The sequence below is a fragment of the Odocoileus virginianus genome, chromosome 32 (genome assembly GCF_023699985.2).
Source record: "Odocoileus virginianus isolate 20LAN1187 ecotype Illinois chromosome 32, Ovbor_1.2, whole genome shotgun sequence".
Taxonomy (NCBI): Eukaryota; Metazoa; Chordata; class Mammalia; order Artiodactyla; family Cervidae; genus Odocoileus; species Odocoileus virginianus.
The window spans coordinates 5919016-5937174 of NC_069705.1; the positions used below are offsets into that span (position 1 = coordinate 5919016).

General features: G+C 46.9%; 1 protein-coding gene across 3 annotated transcripts in view; it reads right to left on the reverse strand.

Annotated features, from left to right (window-relative positions):
• Positions 1 to 18159, reverse strand: part of RARB (retinoic acid receptor beta) — a 1138330-nt gene that overhangs the window by 815918 nt on the left and 304253 nt on the right. The window contains exon 1 of one of the 3 annotated variants that reach the window (XM_070459827.1): positions 13264 to 13349. The exons of the other annotated variants lie outside the window; for them this stretch is intronic. The gene's annotated coding sequence lies outside the window, so the exon portion shown is untranslated. Of the gene's footprint in view, positions 1 to 13263; positions 13350 to 18159 lie in introns of those variants that run through there. 3 annotated transcript variants of the gene reach the window in all.

The following is an 18159-nucleotide window of genomic DNA, read 5'->3' on the forward strand; positions in this document are numbered from 1 at the left end:
TCTAAAAAGTGAATATACAATAGCATTCAATTTTGATTTAAGGGGTTACCATAAATTTAACTTGTTTTCTTTGAAATCTAGTTCTAAGCTTGACCTTACTAAAATACTTTATGGTATTTCGCAAGTCATCAAATCTGAAACACACCTTCTGGAATATCTTTAAGTAAGGACTTTCTGATTCACAACAGCAGTTTTAGAAGGTTATGGTAACCCTGACCTAGGCAACAGCTCTGACCAATTACAAACTCATGGCCATATGCTGTGGCACCTAGGGCTATGGCAGGCAAATTTCTTTTTTTATATAATTGTATTTTAAATCTTATATAGTATTTTTAGAAAGATGACCTTAGGTAGGAAAACTGGGGAAATATCCATGGAATTACTCCACTGAATATATAACTTAAAGTTCAAGAAAGCAAATAGACAAATATTTTGTTTTAATTGTTTTTCGTCTTTGAGAGCATCTCCTGGATACTAACCTCCAGCCAAAACACCGTAACATATTTCATTCCAAGTGTCTTCCTAGAGTCTGCCCCAGTGCTCTCCAAAATACTTTGCGAGAATTTGAATCACCGCGCGTATCACAAGGCATTATAATGTTTATCTCCAGAGCTAAAGCCTGACTCCCCAGAGGTCAGGCACTGTGTCATTGGTTTTTGTGTGTTTTGTTTTTATCCTGGACACCTAGTGTATCTGAAACAGTATAGATGCTCAATAAATATTCATTAAGTGATTCAGTAGTGACTGTACTGACTGGGTGTCACCTTCACATTTGTGCTTCAAGTCATTTTCAAATTGTGCTTTTCTCTTACTCATGCCAGACCAAAGAAAACAGCCCAGCAGGTATACTAGAAAATGCTAACCATTTGGATTCCTAATCCATCAATAGTATTTATATATGTTGCCTCCAGCAATCCTTTCAAGCCCACCGACAGTAAGATATCTTAATTTTCTATTTCATACAAAAGGCTCAGATAGTGTGTGTCTTTACCATGTTCCTATGGAGAGGCTGGCGTATTGTAAAAGCAGTGTGTGGATCCAGGTCTTTGGGCACAAATTTGAAAATGTTGCTATGAAACCACAGCAGTATTCCATGCTGGGAATTTCTGGGAAAAAGGAAACCCACAACTAAGCCAGCAATAGGCTTAGAAGAGATGATGCTTCCACCCAGGGTCTGAATTCTATTTATACCATTCCTTTATGTCCTCATTGCTTCATTTAACAAGGGACAGAGAAACACTGGCCCCATATGGGCAGTTACACCTTCAGTCATTCTTAAATCCACAGTGTGAGAATTGATAGTGGTTGATAAAATCCTGGGTGTTCCAATCTAGAATCATGTAAGAAGAACCTAGGTGCTTTAAGCACATCAGTCCACTTAATCTTCACAACCACCTCTGAGTTAAGTGTTAATGATCCCATTTTACAACTGAGAAAACTGAGTCTCAGAGAAGTGAAATAACCTTGCCAATGGTCACACAACTGATGGGTGATAGAGCCTTAATTCAAAGTTCTATTTATTTGACTCAGAGCTGTTCTGTCAACTATTCCACCATCCTTTTACCTGTTTCCACCCAATAGACAATTATTAAAAACCTTATGAACCTCAAACTCAACCAGTAGAAGGAAATTTCTGTGCCTTCTCATGCACTTCGTTGCAAAATAAATTGTCCCTTTAAATAAATTGCCCCTATTTAAATTGTGCCTTTAAATAAATCATGTTTTTAAAGAACATTCTCCCAATTTCGGAAAACAAAAGTCATTTTCCGCAAATTGGGACCCACACTTGGATTATTCAAACTGTTCTTCATATTCTTTCAAATTCAGTGTATAATTCATTACACTTTTCCCTGGTCCCTTTTGCTTGCAGAAACCTGAGGAGTATCACCCAAGAAAAAGTGGCATTCTAAACACTTCTGTAAGGTTAAAGCCTCAGGAAATAGCATTAGAGCTTTACTTCCTTTGTTTTACAAACAAAACAAAAGTGGATAACCAAGGCTCACTCTCCTATCTGGAAGCCAAAGCCAAACATTTCTTAGTTCTATACTGGAGTATCTGACATCTTTGTCCACACCAATTCCTAAATTGAGTATTTTGTATCACATTAAAAACCTTTTCTTACTCAAACATGCACCTTACTCACTATGAGTAAAACTATACACTGCGAACTGGCAGCCAGCAAGCCAAGTTTAGGCACCCAATATGTTAGTTTGGGTGCTATTATTTTTAATTTTGATTTAGTTGGCATTGAAAAACAACAACAACAACAAAAACAACTCTGGAGATTTTACACAGATTTCCAGACTCCCAAAAAATTCAGATTTCTAAGCCATTATTTCAAGTCTCACATTTGTCACGAAGAGGCTGAAACTGCTCCAGAGCACAGCCAAGTGCCCGGAGCTGGGTGGCCCTCTCTGAGTTCTCAGCCACATGTCCCGCTGTTCCTCTTCTAATCCAGGTGTATTCCACCACGGGACAAAAGTGTTTCCTTTATTTACTCAAGCTTGCTTTTCAGAGTTCATGTCTCAATACTAAAAACGCAAGGTTTGTTTTGTTGTTTGAACACCAAGGGTGCCTTTAATCTGCAGTGGTTTGGGTACAAGATGTACTGAAAGAAGACCACTTCCTCCTTCACCAAAAGGGTATAGCTTTCAAATCCATCTACTTTTCAGGTCATCTGGTCTGTCTCAGTTGACAAGGATATTCCCAAGATAGACAAAATTTTAGGCCCCCATATCGTCCGCTCTGATATCTCTCCTGTGGATGTGCTGCCTTACTAGGGAAAAGGAACTTGGCAGAAATTTAGATTACTGTAAAGCACAGTGAACTATATTCAATTTCTTGTAATAACCTATAATGGAAAAGCGTAAGTGTTAGCTGCTCAGTCGTGTCCAACTCTGTGTGACCCCATGGACTGTAGCCCACCAGGCTCCTCTGTCCACGGGGATTCTCCAGGCAAGAATACTGGAGCAGGTTGCCATTCTCTTCTCCAGGGGATATTCCCAACCCAGGGACTGAACCTGGGTCTCCCCCGTCACAGGCAGATTCTTTACCATCTGAACTACCAGGGAAGCCCAGGAATACTGGAGTAGGTAGCCTATCCCTTCTCCAGGGGATCTTCCCAACCCAGGGGTTGAAGCCAGGTCTCCTGCACCATAGGCAGATTCTTTGTGGTCTGAGCAACCAGGGGAAACCCATAATGGAAAAGAATCTGAAAAATAATGTATGTACACATGTATAACCAAATCACTGTTATATTCTGAAACTAAGACAACATTGTAAACTAACTAAACTTCAATTTTCAAAAATTGAAAAGGGAAAAAAAGATTACTCATCAGCTGACCTTAAAACAGTGAGATTATCCTGGATTACCTGGGTGGGCCCAGTCACAGGAGCCCTTATAGAGCAGACCACTTTCTCTGGCAGGAGGGAGGAGCTGTGTGGGCAAAGGACGTCAGATGAATGAGGAGGACTGAGCCCACTGGTGCTGGTTTGGAAGACGGAAGGGTCCGCCGGCCAAGAAACGCCTCTGGAAGTTGACAGCCAACGAGGAAGTGAGGACCTCAGTTCCACAACCACATGGAACCGAATTCTCCCACCAGTGTCAATGAGCCTGGAAGCAAATTCTTTCCCAGAACTTCCAGATGAATCTCAGGCTGGCCATCCCTTGATTCTGGCCTTGGGAGAAACCCTAAGCAGAGTATTCAACCAAGCCTGCCTGGACTCCTCCCCTACAGAAGCTATGAGATAATAAATGTGTAATGTTTTAAGCCACTAAGTTCATGTCAACTTATTAAAGGCCGTGATAGAAGATGAATCCAGGCCCCACAGTCACCTGTGACCCCACTTGGTCATATCAGAAATGCTCTGAATGCTTCATCCATAGCAATCATCATTTCTTTGATGTTAATCATTCACTTTGTCATTAATTATATGTTTCTAAGCCAATCCTATTGATTCAGAACCTGTATTTGTGTTCTATCACTGCCATAATGAATTAACACCAACCAGAAAATAAAGAGGCTAAAATTGGTGCTGAGAAAATTAAGTAATGAAAAATCACATGGAAATTGAACCTCTTTCAATTTAGATTTTTCAGAATGATCTCTTTTAACTATAATGTGTTGATGTGTGAAGGCAAGAAAAAGCTCTTTACTCCACGGTTGACTTCTTTATTAAATTCTTTTTCAAAAGAATACTACAATTGCCATGGTACCCATGAAACACTGGCTACAGTTTTAAAATTAAGTGCAGAGCATATTCACAGAAGCCACCACTATGGGACCTTCTTTGGTCAAACTCTTTGTTTTTCAAATAATACTTGTAGAGTAAGTCTTAATAACTAGTGGGAAAATCTTAAGGAAGACAAGGCAACATAGTCAGACGGTATGAGACTGTTTAAACTGTACTCATCTTTGCATTCAGTACCATTTTCAGAACAGGAAACAGGGAGACAGAGTTTAAAACCATAAAGGTGTGGGATCTACAATTAAACCTCTCCTCCCACACCTCCAAGCTGAAGTTTTCTTCATAGGATGGACGGTTCCCTGACATTATCATTTTGTCTACTGAGTTGTAATGTATTTCTACTAATAGATGTCAGCCACAAGAAGCCAGAGACTGCTCATTCACTGAAGGACAGACACCCGTTAGACTGGTGCCTGGCACACAGCTAGTTCTCAGTAAAAACTTGTTAAATGAATGGATAAATTGATGATGCAAACTCTTGATTAGCAACCAGCAGTTCTGGCAGTGCTGGGGGAGACTCTTGGGAGTCCCTTGGACAGCAAGGAGATCAAACCAGTCCATCCTAAAAAAAATCAGTCCTGAATATTCATTGGAAGGACTGATGCTAAAGCTGAAACTCCAATACTTTGGCCACCTGATGCAAAGAGCCGACTCATTGGAAAAGACCCTGATGCTGGGAAAGACTGAAGGCGGGAGGAAAAGGGGATGACAGAGGATGAGATGGTGGGATGGCATCGCCAATTCGATGGACATGAGTTTGAACAAGCTCTGGGAGATGGTGAAGGACAGGGAAGCCTGGCGTGCTGCAGTTCATGGAGTGGCAAAGAGTCGGACACAACTGAGAGACTGAACAAGTTCTAACAGACCACCTTTACCTTCCTTCCTCCACTTACTAAGTTGTTCCCACGCCTTTTGTTTCTAACATTAGCTTTGCTACTGTCACCACTGAAGCAGCAAGTCTCTTCTTTTTTATTTGTTCAAAAGACATTATTGACCACCTTGAATATCCCGTTCCCTCAAAAGTCATTCACTCATTCAACAAGGAGGCCAGTGGACGAGGTCACAGGATAACCAAGGGCAGAGCGTGCACACAGAGCCTCCTAGGCCCTTGCAAGGTCTTGGGTTTTTGGTAGGAAAGAGAAGTTGGACGCTGTGGGCAACCCCTCACTAAGTGTCTTATCCTGATTACAGCAAGTCCCCCGCATAGGAACCTTCAAGTTGTGAACTTTCACAGGCATGAAGGTGTGAGCCAGCAGCATCAGGCAGGAGTGAGCCTGCAGCCTGCCCTCTGTCTGCTGTTGCTGATGGTTCTTCAGCTCTACCATCTCCCACCCCGTCTTCCTCCCGCAGTCAGCGTCTCTTCTTGCCTGTCCACTCGATGCCAGCCCCTGGATGCCAGCTGTCGTACTCTACTACTGTACCTTTCAAGGCACTCTACTGTAAGATTTAAAATGTTTCATTTTTTGTGTTTGTTTTTATGTATGTATTATTTATGGAAAAGTATTATAAGCCTATTACAGTACACTACTATATAGCTGATGATGTTAGTTGGTAACTTTGTCGGACTTACTAACAAATTGGATTTATAAACGTGCTCTCAGAGTGGAACACATTTGTATGTAGGGGGCTCAGTGTAACATGTGAATAACGCCTATCTTATGAGGCAAAGGGCTTCCCTGGCGCTCAGCTGGTAAAGAATCTGCCCTCAATGCGGGAGACCTGGGTTCAGTCCCTGGATTGGGAAGATCCCCTGGAGAATGGAAAGGATACCCACTCCAGTATTCTGGCCTGGAGAATTCCATGGACTGTGTAGTCCATGGGGTCACAAAGAGTCAGACACGACTGAGCGCCTTTCCCTTATGAGGCAAAGGTAGAAACGAGGCCAGCAGTCAGGGGGCTCCAGAAAGATGCCTGTGTTTTAACTGCCCATTTCCTCAGATACTTCACACCAGGCTCTGGAATGGGCTCCATCAGAGCACAAGGCTCATCCTGGAAGCCCTTCTAGGACACTGGGCACTGACCGCCCACTGCTGCCTCCTTCATGCTCAGCCATCCTCTCACGCGGCAGTCACGGCGTCCTGGGTGCTGACTCTGCAAAGGACCAGAGAGATCCCTCCGCTCATGGAAGAGGGGGTCCCATTGCGCTGGCTCCTTGGCCAAGGCTCACTTCACCCACACAAGGCCACAGTGCTCCTTCTCTGCCCTAACCCAGGGTTTTGTACCATTCATTCTCACTGAAGACAAACTATAGCATGTCTTTTTCAAAAGTTAAAAAGTGCATTGACTTAGAGAGACCGAAGATCAAGAAGGCCCTTAGGTCCCTCAAGGCTTTCCCAGAGCTGTGAACCTTGGCTCAGTCCCACCTGAAAGCCCCTCTCGTTTTCAGGCTTCCCAGGAGCCACACAGGAGAGATAGGCCCATGATGAGCGGTCCTCACCAGGCTTTCCTGTAAAGACTCTCGCCCTAAGCTGGACCCAGTTGACCTCCTCTATAAGCTGAGCCCACAGGCCAAAGTGAATGTCATTCTCCCCCCCCCCCCCCCCATCATTTCTCTGAGGTGTTATTAGAGCAGATACTATGGCTTCAGGGCATTCCTGCAGCGTGTCATCAGTAGGATGTCATCAGAGACACAGAACATGGGTGTCCCAGCAGGATGGAAGGGCACCGCAGCTAAGAAGAGATAAGCTGCCACTCCCGAACTTTGAGTCCTGCAACCTATCCTCAAGTAATTTAACCTTGTTTGAGCTGTTTCCTCACCTCTAATAAAGGGCTTACTGGGAATGAAGAATAAATAACACAGGTATCAAGCATTTAGCACAGACTCTGTCACACAGCAAGGACTCCATAAATATTAGTTATTGTCATTTAAACCATTATTCAAGTTGTCATCATCACTGTGAAGATGGACATAACAGTACCTGAACTCAAGAAGCAGGGAGGTCACCTTTATATCAGCCGGTGGCAAAGACTCCTTCTTGGAAAAAGGTCACTCTAGAGCATGGTAGTATGGATCCACAAACCAATTTTATTAATCCCTTTCTTCCACTTCTTCTATGTTCCTTAGCTGATACAGGGAAAACCGAGGCAAGAATTTTAAGGTTCTTGACACAAGTTCCAAGTGATGGATGCAAAGACCAGAAAGTACAAAAGGCAGGAGCTATGTGGTAGAGTCAGTCTTATGATGATGGTAACACCTGGGCAAAAGCTCATGTAGATCTTTCCATTTTGTTTTTGCTTATATCCCCTGGTGGCCCAAGTAGTAAAGAATCTGCCTGTAATGTAGCAGACCTGGGTTTGATCCCTGGGTCGAGAAGATCCCCTGGAGCAGGAAATGGCAACCCACTCCAGTATTGTTGCCTGGGGAATACCATAAACAGAGAAGCCTGGCGGGCTACCGTCTGTGGGGTTGCAAAGAGTCAGACACGACTGAGCGACTAAGCATGCACAAGAAAGATGAAGGAAGACAATGAGAATAATAAGGAACAGAAGAAAGGGGAAAAGACACTGATGCTGAAAGCCTAGCTTCTCTGTGAACCGTTGCCGGATCGAATGTTGGAGATTAAGTTTTGCTGAAGTAGAAAAGGATAGCCTTATTACTCTGCCAGGCAAAAGGGGGACATAGCAGTGTCATGTCCTTAAAACCATGTGTCCCAGCTTAGGGAAGATACTGAGACGTTTTATAGTAATGGCTCAAAGAGGACGTGATCAGCTTGGTGACTTTCTTCTGACGGGTCAGTGGTAAGCGGGGGTCAGCATCATCGACTTTCAGGTCTGACCGGTCCGGAGCCTACATGCTTGTGGGCAGCACACCATCATGAGTCATTAACTTCTCCCACCTCGGGGGGTTTCAGCATCTGCAGAACAACTCAGATATTGCTGTGTGTCCTGTAGGGAGACAGGACCCTGTTCCAAGGCTGCAGGACTGTCTCTCGGCTGTTCCTCGCTTGTCTCTGTGTCTCCCTCCCTCCCCTAATTAACAACTGCTTGAGTCTGCCCATTGGAACTCAGGGAAGGTCATGGAGGCTGAATGCAGGCTGTTTACTGTGATCAAAGACAGGGGGCACAAAGAGAGGCCTTGTGCCCAGGAGCCCCACGGGGCCCTGCTCGGGATCAAAAGGAAAGGAGTAAGAGGAGCTGAAGAAACCAAAAGGAAGCCCTGAAGAAGGCAGAGAAAGGACCTAAACGGTGGAAGAGCAGGAAGAGGAAGAAAGAACACGACAGGGCGAAAGGAGGGCCACTGCGAGGCTGGGTCTACGGCCTCTGTCACCCAAGGGGAAGGCTGGGACCAGGGCAGCAGATTCCAGGGAATCTTACAGTGGAACCAGCTCTCGCATTTCCATGCCTCTCTTGTGAATGAAAACGCCTCTATCTTCAGAAAAGTGAAGCTCAGACTATTCTTGATCTCTGCCTTCCAATTACGTCACCAAGACTTGTTTACATGGTTACATGGACTTCATTGCTACCTCCTGGAAGTATAACCTTGTAACTCTCAAATGTGGTGACTGCAAAGTAATGTGGGCTCAAGGATGCTCCTTTTGCTAAGAATTCAACCTCCCAACCGAAAGAGGGGGCGGCTAGAGAGCCAGTGGTTGGGGAGTTGGCCCCAGCGGTACACTTACTCCAGTTATTCTGCCTTCGGTTTCTAGCATTTGTCAGAACTCTGTCAACATGCACATGCCTGACACTCAGCCTCTTTATTCCTATGCTAGCCTGTGTGCTCTGCCGGCCATGAGAAAAAGCAGACCATTCTAAAGGACGACTGCTTAAACTTTCTTTACTTGGGGAACTTCATCCAGGTGTGGGATGGAGACATAAGAAGGGGGCCCGGGATGTAGCCACAGGTTGGAAAAATGATCCAACCTGCATTTAGAGACAAAGCAGGAAGAGCCAGCTGAGAAATAAGAAAAGCCTAACAAGGAAAACTGGAGACGTACAGTGTCAGAGAAGCCACTGAAGTCACTGGTGCCAAGAGAAAATAGCTTATGAGTTAAAAGGGACCAGTCAACTCTTTCAGATGCTCCAAGAAGTTGAAGAAGTACGCGGCTCCCTGGATCTGACCACACAGAGGTCACTGCTAATCTCAACAGATGTTGTTTCCATAGGTGGTGGGGGCAGAAGCCACGTGGGTGTGGGGTGAACAACACGGAGGGGGGCGTGAAGACTTGGCATCACCAGAAATACGACAGCAGCTGGAGCAGAGAAACGACGTGAGAGATGCCCAGAAGTACGGGCTCCAAGGTTGTTTTCTGTTTCTAAGATGGAAAACATTAAAATAAGTTGACATGTCATCTTCAGGACTCTGTGATTCAGAGATGTATTATTTCCCCCATTGACCAGATAAGAAAACTGATGCTCAGAAAGGTTAAAAATTGGATCAAGGTCTCACAGCCAGTAAGAGGCAGAACTAAAAGTTGAACCTAATCTGTCTTATTCCAAAGTCCTAGACAAACTTCCACAGGTGACATTTTATTACATTTATTGCATAACTGTCTTCCTCACCTTCTAAGTACAGGGATTGAATCTAAGTCATCGTTGAAGTCCTAGCACCGAGCAAAGTATCTCATAGCTAATAACAGGAACTTAGTAAATATATGTCAGAGCAGTGAATGAATTAAACAGAAGTCAGATTTTAGCCTTTAAAACAAAGAAAAACAGAGAACTTCCATATAGAACAATGACATCAAGAACAATACAAATGCAGAGAAATTGGCCAGTGTTTCAAATATTTGGAATATAAAAGTGATAACAGGAATACTGACTTTCTTTAAGGATGAGCATAATAATTAAACCTGTATTGAAAATGTACTTTGTTCACACAGTTGCATTTCCCAAATTCGTAACCAGCAAAACTATAAGAATACGCCCTGATCTTATACAATCACCAGTCTCCACTATAATGAACAGCCTGCTTGTCACTTATTCTTTCTTCCCCCCTGCACTTAAAATACATACAAGGTTCCTATTTCCATACAGAATCCATTCTTAGGTAATACTGATTTCATTGTGCCGTTCCACATGAGACTAGTGTATTTGTATAGGAAGGAAAAGGTGCATTCAATCATCATGATGATATTTTGTGTGCTGGCAAGAATAAATGGATTTTTTAAAACATTCATGGGATCAACTGATTTCCCCAACCACACAGGTTCTGCTCAGCTGTTTGGCTGGCACGTTACTTCACAACCCTCTTAATACAGTTACTAGTTGTTTCCTTTACCATATGAGTAAGACAATTTTAGCAAAGATTAAAAGGTTAAAATAATTAGTAGTTCTAAAATCTGTGACTTCTGATGTTTGTCTTAAAATGTTATTAACTTAAATTTCTGCTGAAAGGATTTTGTTTTGAGCTTCCTCCAAAAACCCTCTTCCTTCATTTCAGAAAATTTACCCTTTGAAAGTTTGAATAGCAAAAAAAAAAAAAAACAAAAGTTTTTCAGGTTAACAAAAATTGCTTCATGATGTAAGATAGAATACTTAGATTTGGTTTGTTAAGATATCAATGTATAACAAAAACTACTGTAATGATGTAAAGTAATTAGCCTCCAACTAATAAAAATTTAAAAAAATAAATAAATAAATAAAAAAAAAAAGATTAGCTAGGAAAGAAGTTTAGGATTTGCCCATAGACTAATTACATATATAGTTAAAAAGTACTTGAACCAAGTTAAATAAATTAAGGATGCCTAAAGTAGGCTAAATTTGCATTCTGATTATTTCCAGAAGGCTTCTAATCCCACAAAGTTTCAAAAAAAATCTTTTTCGTGCTTAATGTAAGAATTACCTAACATCCCCTCCCCTCCCCTCCCTCCCCGTCTATCTAAAAGCATCAAGTATTTTTTTCCTAAAAGGGATATACTATACAATTTAGCTATTCATTTATGCAAATGATGGTAAACAGAATTATAAAGACAGATAATAAACAGCAAATGAGGTTATTTTGTTTCACGCTTTATGTTGTCAGAGTTCTGAGCATGGTTTAGTGTTTTCTATTCATGACTTTATATTACCAAATTACTCCCTGATGGTGTCTCAGATGTGCTTTTGTCTGCAAATGAGAAGGAATAAAATACCAGGACATTAACGTTAAATTACAATCGTTAATGGCGTAAATACGAAAATAATTACTGCATCATACCATCAATTGTTATGTGTTCATTACTGAAGTTCTTGTAAAGCCTTCATTTTCTTGTTACAATTATTTTTTCCTTTATTTTTGCCTGGCTATTTTATAGTCCTGACAGTACTTTAGCAACATTCAGCAGTTACACAAGCCATTTAATCCTGCTCAAAGCTTCATTTAAACTTAATTTTAGCTGCATTTTATTTGTGTATATATGCCTTTTACTTCTTTCTGACAGTGAAAAGGTACTTCTGCAGTAGGTACTGGAAAGACTTGTCAAAGCCGATTATCTAAAAGAAGCAATAAACTTAGGAGAAGGTCTCAGACTCACTTGAACACCGGTCAAGTCGCTGAAATACCTTTATTAATAAAAATTACTGCGTCCCAATCCTCTAAAATTTTAGTTCAGCAGCCCGCTCCCCTTCTCTCCTTAAAATGAACCTGTTTTACAGCTAATCACGCGAGGTGGTTTTTAACCTCTGCTCTCTCCTTCCCCCTGACGGGTTCTGTCTCCTCCGCCCCACCTCACCTTTCCTCCGCACCTCATCCCTCTGCTACCAACGCAGTCCCTCTAGCTGGCAGGAAAGGGGGCCCAGACACACGCTCACACGCTCACACATACACCCCCTCTCTCCAGGCGCCTCGCCCTTGGAGGGTCGTCCGAGTGCACCCTTTGTCTGCTCCACTCCGTGACCGTCACCTCGCCTGTCACCCGCCAGCCTCAGGCGAGGAGCGGCAGGGAAACTCGCACCGCTGTCTGGAGCTGGAAGAGGGACGAGGGGCGCGGGCGGGAGGGAGGAGGGTCCGAAGGCGGTCCAGCATCCCTGGCCGCTGCACGTGCGCGCGCGCGCGGCGGAGCACAGACACACACGCGCGCGCGCGCGCGAGCACACCCCCCCAAGAAGTCTTCTGTCACCTGTTCGCTTTCCAAACCAGCTCAAACACCGGTAAAACTTACCCGTTTCCCGTCTCACCCCCACCTCTGGGAGTTCCAGTCCGAGGAGGCATCCTTACAATTTCCCAAACTATATTCAAAAAGAAGAGTGTACATTGTGTACTATACACACACACACACACACACACATAATATGTATTTATACCTCCGTCTTCCTCTCTTGTTCGCCCTTTCTGCACTCACACCAGCCTTGCCCTGCTTCTGAGCTCACACCACAAGCCTCCAACCTCCGCCGGCAGTCCAGGCTTAGAGCCTCTGCCCTGAACTCGGGAAGGGTCTCTTCACCGGGACCTCAGTCCCCAGAGACTCTCTGCCCGGCGCCAAGCCGCGAGCACTGTCTCCACCTCGTGCCGTGTGCAGCCGGGCGCTGCTGGCTCCCGAGTACTAGCCGAACCTCCAAACTTTTTCTCGCCTTCCCTCCGGCCTCAAATCACGCGCATCCGGGGGGTGTCTAACGCCTGTGATCCCAGAGCCCAGGGGGACCCGCGAAAACCGCCTGCCGCGGTGTCGAGGTGACCAGCCCCAGGGACCCTGCCAGACTCGGCAGGGACGAGAAGGGAGCCAGCAGGTGCAACTTGCCAACGGACCCCGGGTTCACGCCCTGGGGGACGGGGGTCCGCCTGGTGAGAACAAAGCTGGAATCCGGGGAGACCGTCGGACGGGAGGCGACGAGACAATAGCAATATGGGCAACTTAGAGTAGGACCGCTGGGTAAAGTTGTCTCCGAGTGCGGACGTCCCGGGCTGGCCGCAGGCTCGCGCCGCAGACCCCGAGCCCCCCGCCCCGCCCCGGCGCGGAACAAGCAAACCCCCGGCTCCGCGGCGAGTCCCTGTATGCTCCGCAAACGCCCTGGGCGCCCAGACCCAGTCGGCGGGCCGGACGCTCCCGGGCTGAGCACTGCCGGGCAAAAAGACCCGCCAACGCGCTCTCCCGGCTTTACCTGTCGGCGGGCTGCCCGAGAGCCCGCGGCGCGCCGCCCGCCGGCCGTGCCCTCGGCCCCTGCCGCCGCCGCGGAGCGCAGACAGCGCGAGCCCCGCGCGCCGCGCCCCGCCCCCGGCGCCAGGCTCCGCCCCGCCCCCGCCCCCTGGTCGCCAGGCCCCGCCCCCGACCACGCCCCGGCCCCAGACCCCCGTCCCGACCCGGACCCCGGGCGCCAGGCCCCGCCCCGTCCAGGGCTCCAGGACCTGCCCCCCGACCACGCTCCGGACTCCAGGCCCCGCCCCGACCCCGACCCCGACCCCGTTCCCGGGCACCAGGCCCTTCCCCCGACCACGGCCCGGGCGCCAGGCCCCGCCCCGGCTCTGGCCCCGCCCCTCCACGCCGGCCGACCCCTGCGCTGAGCCACGCGAGCCCAGAGCAGGTTTGCACGCGAGCAGTTGCGACCCCTGCGGCTGCTCTCCTCCCGCTGCCGAGCCTGCTGCCTCCACGGCCGCGTGGCCGCTACTGCTGCTGCTGCATGCCTTAGGCCAGGACGCCCTGAATCGTCAAGGGGTACCCCCCGAGAAAGGGAATGATGGCAGATCACCCCTAGAACACGGTGGAAGGGCCAGGCACTTGAAGAGCATCTGAGGAGCTTGCTGGAAATGCACATGTCTGAGCCCCACCCCAGATCTACTGAGGCAGAATCTCAGGATGAGGTTTGGCCCTGTTTGACCAGCTCTCCGTGATCCCAGGCCCTTAACGGTAGAGAAGCACTAACAATTAAGGGGCTGCTCAGATGGAGGCCTAAGACCCTGGAGCCCACCCGTACGGAGGGTCTAACTTAAGCCGGGGAGAGTACGTCGTCTGTGCCCTGAATGCCATTCATCTTGCTTTATTGACTGCGAAGTCTTTAAAGATAAACCGAGGAGGGAGCACATTTACTTGGGATCTGACAGCTCTAATGAGCTCAAGGAAGAATTATGTAAACATTATTAAGTGTAATAAACACGTGTCGGCATCAGGCAATCTTCTCCCGAGAAGAGTTGGCAAAAGCCTGCCAGAGCCAACGTTTTATTCATAATGTCTTTTTAACTTTATGTTGCCTGTGTAATAGGCCTTTGGCTTTGCTTTGGCCCAGACGGAAAATCATTACCCCAGTAATGGATGAGCCAGTTCAAAAGGAGAGCCACTGGGACGCTGAGCACTTCCATTCATGAGTGCTGTGTTTCAGAGATGGGAGACCATCCCCTACCCAAGTAGCCATTTTACCTAAACAGCTGTAGTCCAGTCTTTTTGTTTCAACTTCCCCAGACATTTCTTGCCTCAAACTCTAAGCGCCAAATGGAAGTCACCTCACTGTTTTCTTGGAAATGAGCACCCCAACCCCCAACCCCTTTTCTGTTCTTTCCAGCCCCAAGTATCATTAAACACTAGAGGACCTGGTGATTGTTTGCCAGAGGAGAACATGAGGGGCTGCCTTGGCGGCCACTGCTCCAGGAACTCAATCTGGCTTTGCGTCCTTATTTTGGGTAGATTTGGAATCTGGAAGTCTGGTCCTCAAGGAATACTTGTCAGCGGTATCCAGAGCAAAGGGACCTTTTAGAGCCTTTTACTCTGCTCCCTTCATGTTCCTTTATCCAAAAACAACCAACCAAACAAAAGACAGCCTGTGCTCAGCACTAATGACATTACCATTTTAAGCAATGAAAAGGGAGTGCGTTATTAAAAGAATTATTAATAGTCCACTAAAGAATCCAGGGCTTCCCTGGTGGATCAGTGGTAAAGAATCCTCCTGCCAATGCAGCAGTTGCGGGTTTGATCCCTGGTCCAGGAAGATCCCACCTGCCCTGGTGCAGCTAAGCCTGCATGCCACAATCACTGAGCCTGTGCTCTAGGTCCCGGGGACCACAGATACTGACGTCCACGTGCCCAAGAGCCCCTGCCCCGCAACAAGAGAAGCCCCTGAGATGAGAAGCCTGCGCACTGCGACAAAAAGTAGTTCTCACTTGCGGCAACTAGAGGAAAGCCCGTGCAGCAGTGAAGACCCAGCACAGTCAAAAATGCATAGATCAATAAAAGGATCCAAAACAGTTTCGCTTTCTCCCCCCAAATTCCAAAAGCGCTGTGAGAGAAAGGATTAGAAATCTGGCATCACAGGGCTTGTTCTAGATGAGAGATGGAAGGAAAAAGGAAGAAAGGAGAGAGGCGGAAAAGAGGGGAGGGAAGGAATTTTGCTCCTCAGGCCTTAGAAACTAATGAAAAAGAAAATTGGAAAGAGACGACAGGGTAAAGATAGGGGGAACTTTAAGTCTGAGTCTCCAGAGAAACAAATCCAGAAGGGGGTACATAAGGTACAGAAACAGAGATACATATGAATGTACAGAATGACATGGATCTCAGGTACTGGTTCACCCCATTCTGGAAGCTGAGAAGTGCCAGCATCGCCTGTCTGCCAGCCAGTGGCCAAGGAGAGCCGGTGCTGTAGTTCAAAGGCCTGGGGGCTGGACCACTGATGGAGTGGATTCTACCCAGAGTCTCGAGGCCTGAGCACTAGGAGCCTGGGGTCAGGAAAATACAGAAGTCTCAGCTCAAGCACTCAGGCAGAGAGAGGAAAAATTCTTCATTCTTCCATGTTTTTATTCTACTCAGGCTCTCAAAGGCTTGGCTGATTGCTACTCACGTTGCGGAGGGCCATCAACTTAACTCAGTCCCCCAGTTCAAATGCTGCCTTCTTCTAGAAACACAGACACACCCAGGAGTCATGTCTAATCAGAAATCTGGGCAACCAGTGAGCTGGCAAAGTTGACTCATGAAACTGTCATAAGGGCAACGATGGCAGAGCTCCATCCTTACCCAAGGCCACATCAGGTTCCCAAGAGCAGGCCCTGAGTGAGGAATTATGGGCCAGCGATTTATTAAGAAAGGGCTCCCAGTGGAAACCACTAAGGGAACCGGGGTGAGAAGGACAGGGAAGAGGAGAAAGCCCCATGGGTGCAGAAGTCCCACGGTGAGTTGGGCTTGGCCTCATCCTGCAGGGAAGCTCACTGCAGAACTTCCCTCAGTTCACTCAGGAAGCAAACTGAGTTAAGAAAACTGGACATTCATATTCCTTTGCTGGACACTTTACTGGTTAACAAAGCCCCAAGAGGAATAAACTCCTTGGCCCTTGGGTGGGCTCCAGTAGCTTGAGGGCAGTCTTTCAAAGAGAAGTCAAGAGTACTAGCTCTTGAAACCAATGGAACTCAGAACTTTGGAGGGGGCAGGATGTCCCACAAAAAACAGTAGGAAAGATTTGAGAGTGTCTGAGCTGAGCACTAACTTTGTTTCAATATGTGAGTTTTCACCAGTCATGAGCTGAGCGGCTGACCGCCCCCCACTCCCCACCAGGGGTCCACACTAAGAACAGGAGGCTCACTGGCAAGCTCCCATGGGCTGTACTATGGGGCCGGGTGGTAGGGACCTGGAGGCTGTGGAATCACATCTGGGAGGTGAGCTGACCTGAGTGTGGCTCGGCAGTGTCCTCATGACGGTGTCGCCTGGGAGGACATGCATGACAACCAGCTCGCACTGGCCAGAGAAGCATGGCAACCCACAGAGGCAGTTACACAGCCAGAATCTGCCCTTCCGCCTCGTTTCCCCTCCCAGCCCCTGAGAGCAGAGAAGGGAGCTTTTCCATGAAAATGGAAGGAAAAGGGATATTCCCCAAACCAAACATTGATTCCCGTTGAATTCTGGATGCTGCTTTGAGAAAAGACATAGGCACAGGGTACAGCCTCTCCCAATTAAGGCTCCTTTGGTCGCAAGACAGGCCAGGGATGAGAGAGAGAGCTCTGAATTGGAGAAGAAATGAAGTTGAAACTGGACGGGTTTCTAAGAAGTGAAAGTGAAGAACTGAACTGACCCAGATCTGGAATCTGCCCAGGGACTTATAAAGGGTTCTTCTGCCTGGTCAGAAGAGGGGTTTGACATACACTTGTGGGTCCAGTGGTTTGAGAAAAATATAGTAATTTCTTGTGTATGCTTCCGTTTGTACAATAAATTGGTTGTATTTGGAACTGTTTACATCTCCTGGCTGCCTCCTGGGATGTGTCCTCAAGTAACTTCTCTCCCTTAGGGGGCCTCCACACAGTGTTTTCGGAGATGGCCAGGGTCTGGCAAGGCTAGTGCACTGCCTGGGGACACTTACCACGTGCCCTGAAACGCTGGGAACATCGGCAGGGCGAGGCGCAGAGGAAAAGCGACAATAGAAGCACTCATGGCTCAACACCATGTGCTGGCCCAGTTCTTTTGCTTTCTCTTAAGGAAAATCACTAGTTAGAAATATGCAGAGGGCGGTCTCCTCTCCTTTTCACTTTTCACTAAAATATCTGTATAAATACTTCCATTTATTTCGGTTGGAATATTTGGCTCTGGTTGTGCGCCCTAGGGGAAACTGTTCTGGGTATCAAGTGGAAATTGATTTGGATGAGAATCTGATAGGCAGGAAGTTAGCTGAGCAACAAGAGGCGGCCCCTCGGCTCACTCTCCAATAGCCGCCTAATCCCACCAAGCAGTTTACCAGTCCCACCTCTGAAACTCCCACCAGTCCTCCAAAAATCGTCAGGGGCCGGAAAAACCCTCGGCCGCCTGGTGGGGCTTTCTTCCTCCAGCATGCATGCGCACCTCACACCATCCTGTACTAAAGTGACTGTTGCCACTGGACTCATTCAAAGCTCCTAACTATTCCATGAATACACACATATAATTACAACAGACTGAATATGGGAAAGACATGCATGGCAGAGCATCTTGTTCTATAACCTGCAGCTGTCAGTCAATGACCCCCCTCACCCCTGGATTATCCAAATGACCCTGCTTTAAAAGCCCTGCATCCCAGTCCTCCAGGGCCATTTGCCTCTCGTGGCATGGCCCACCT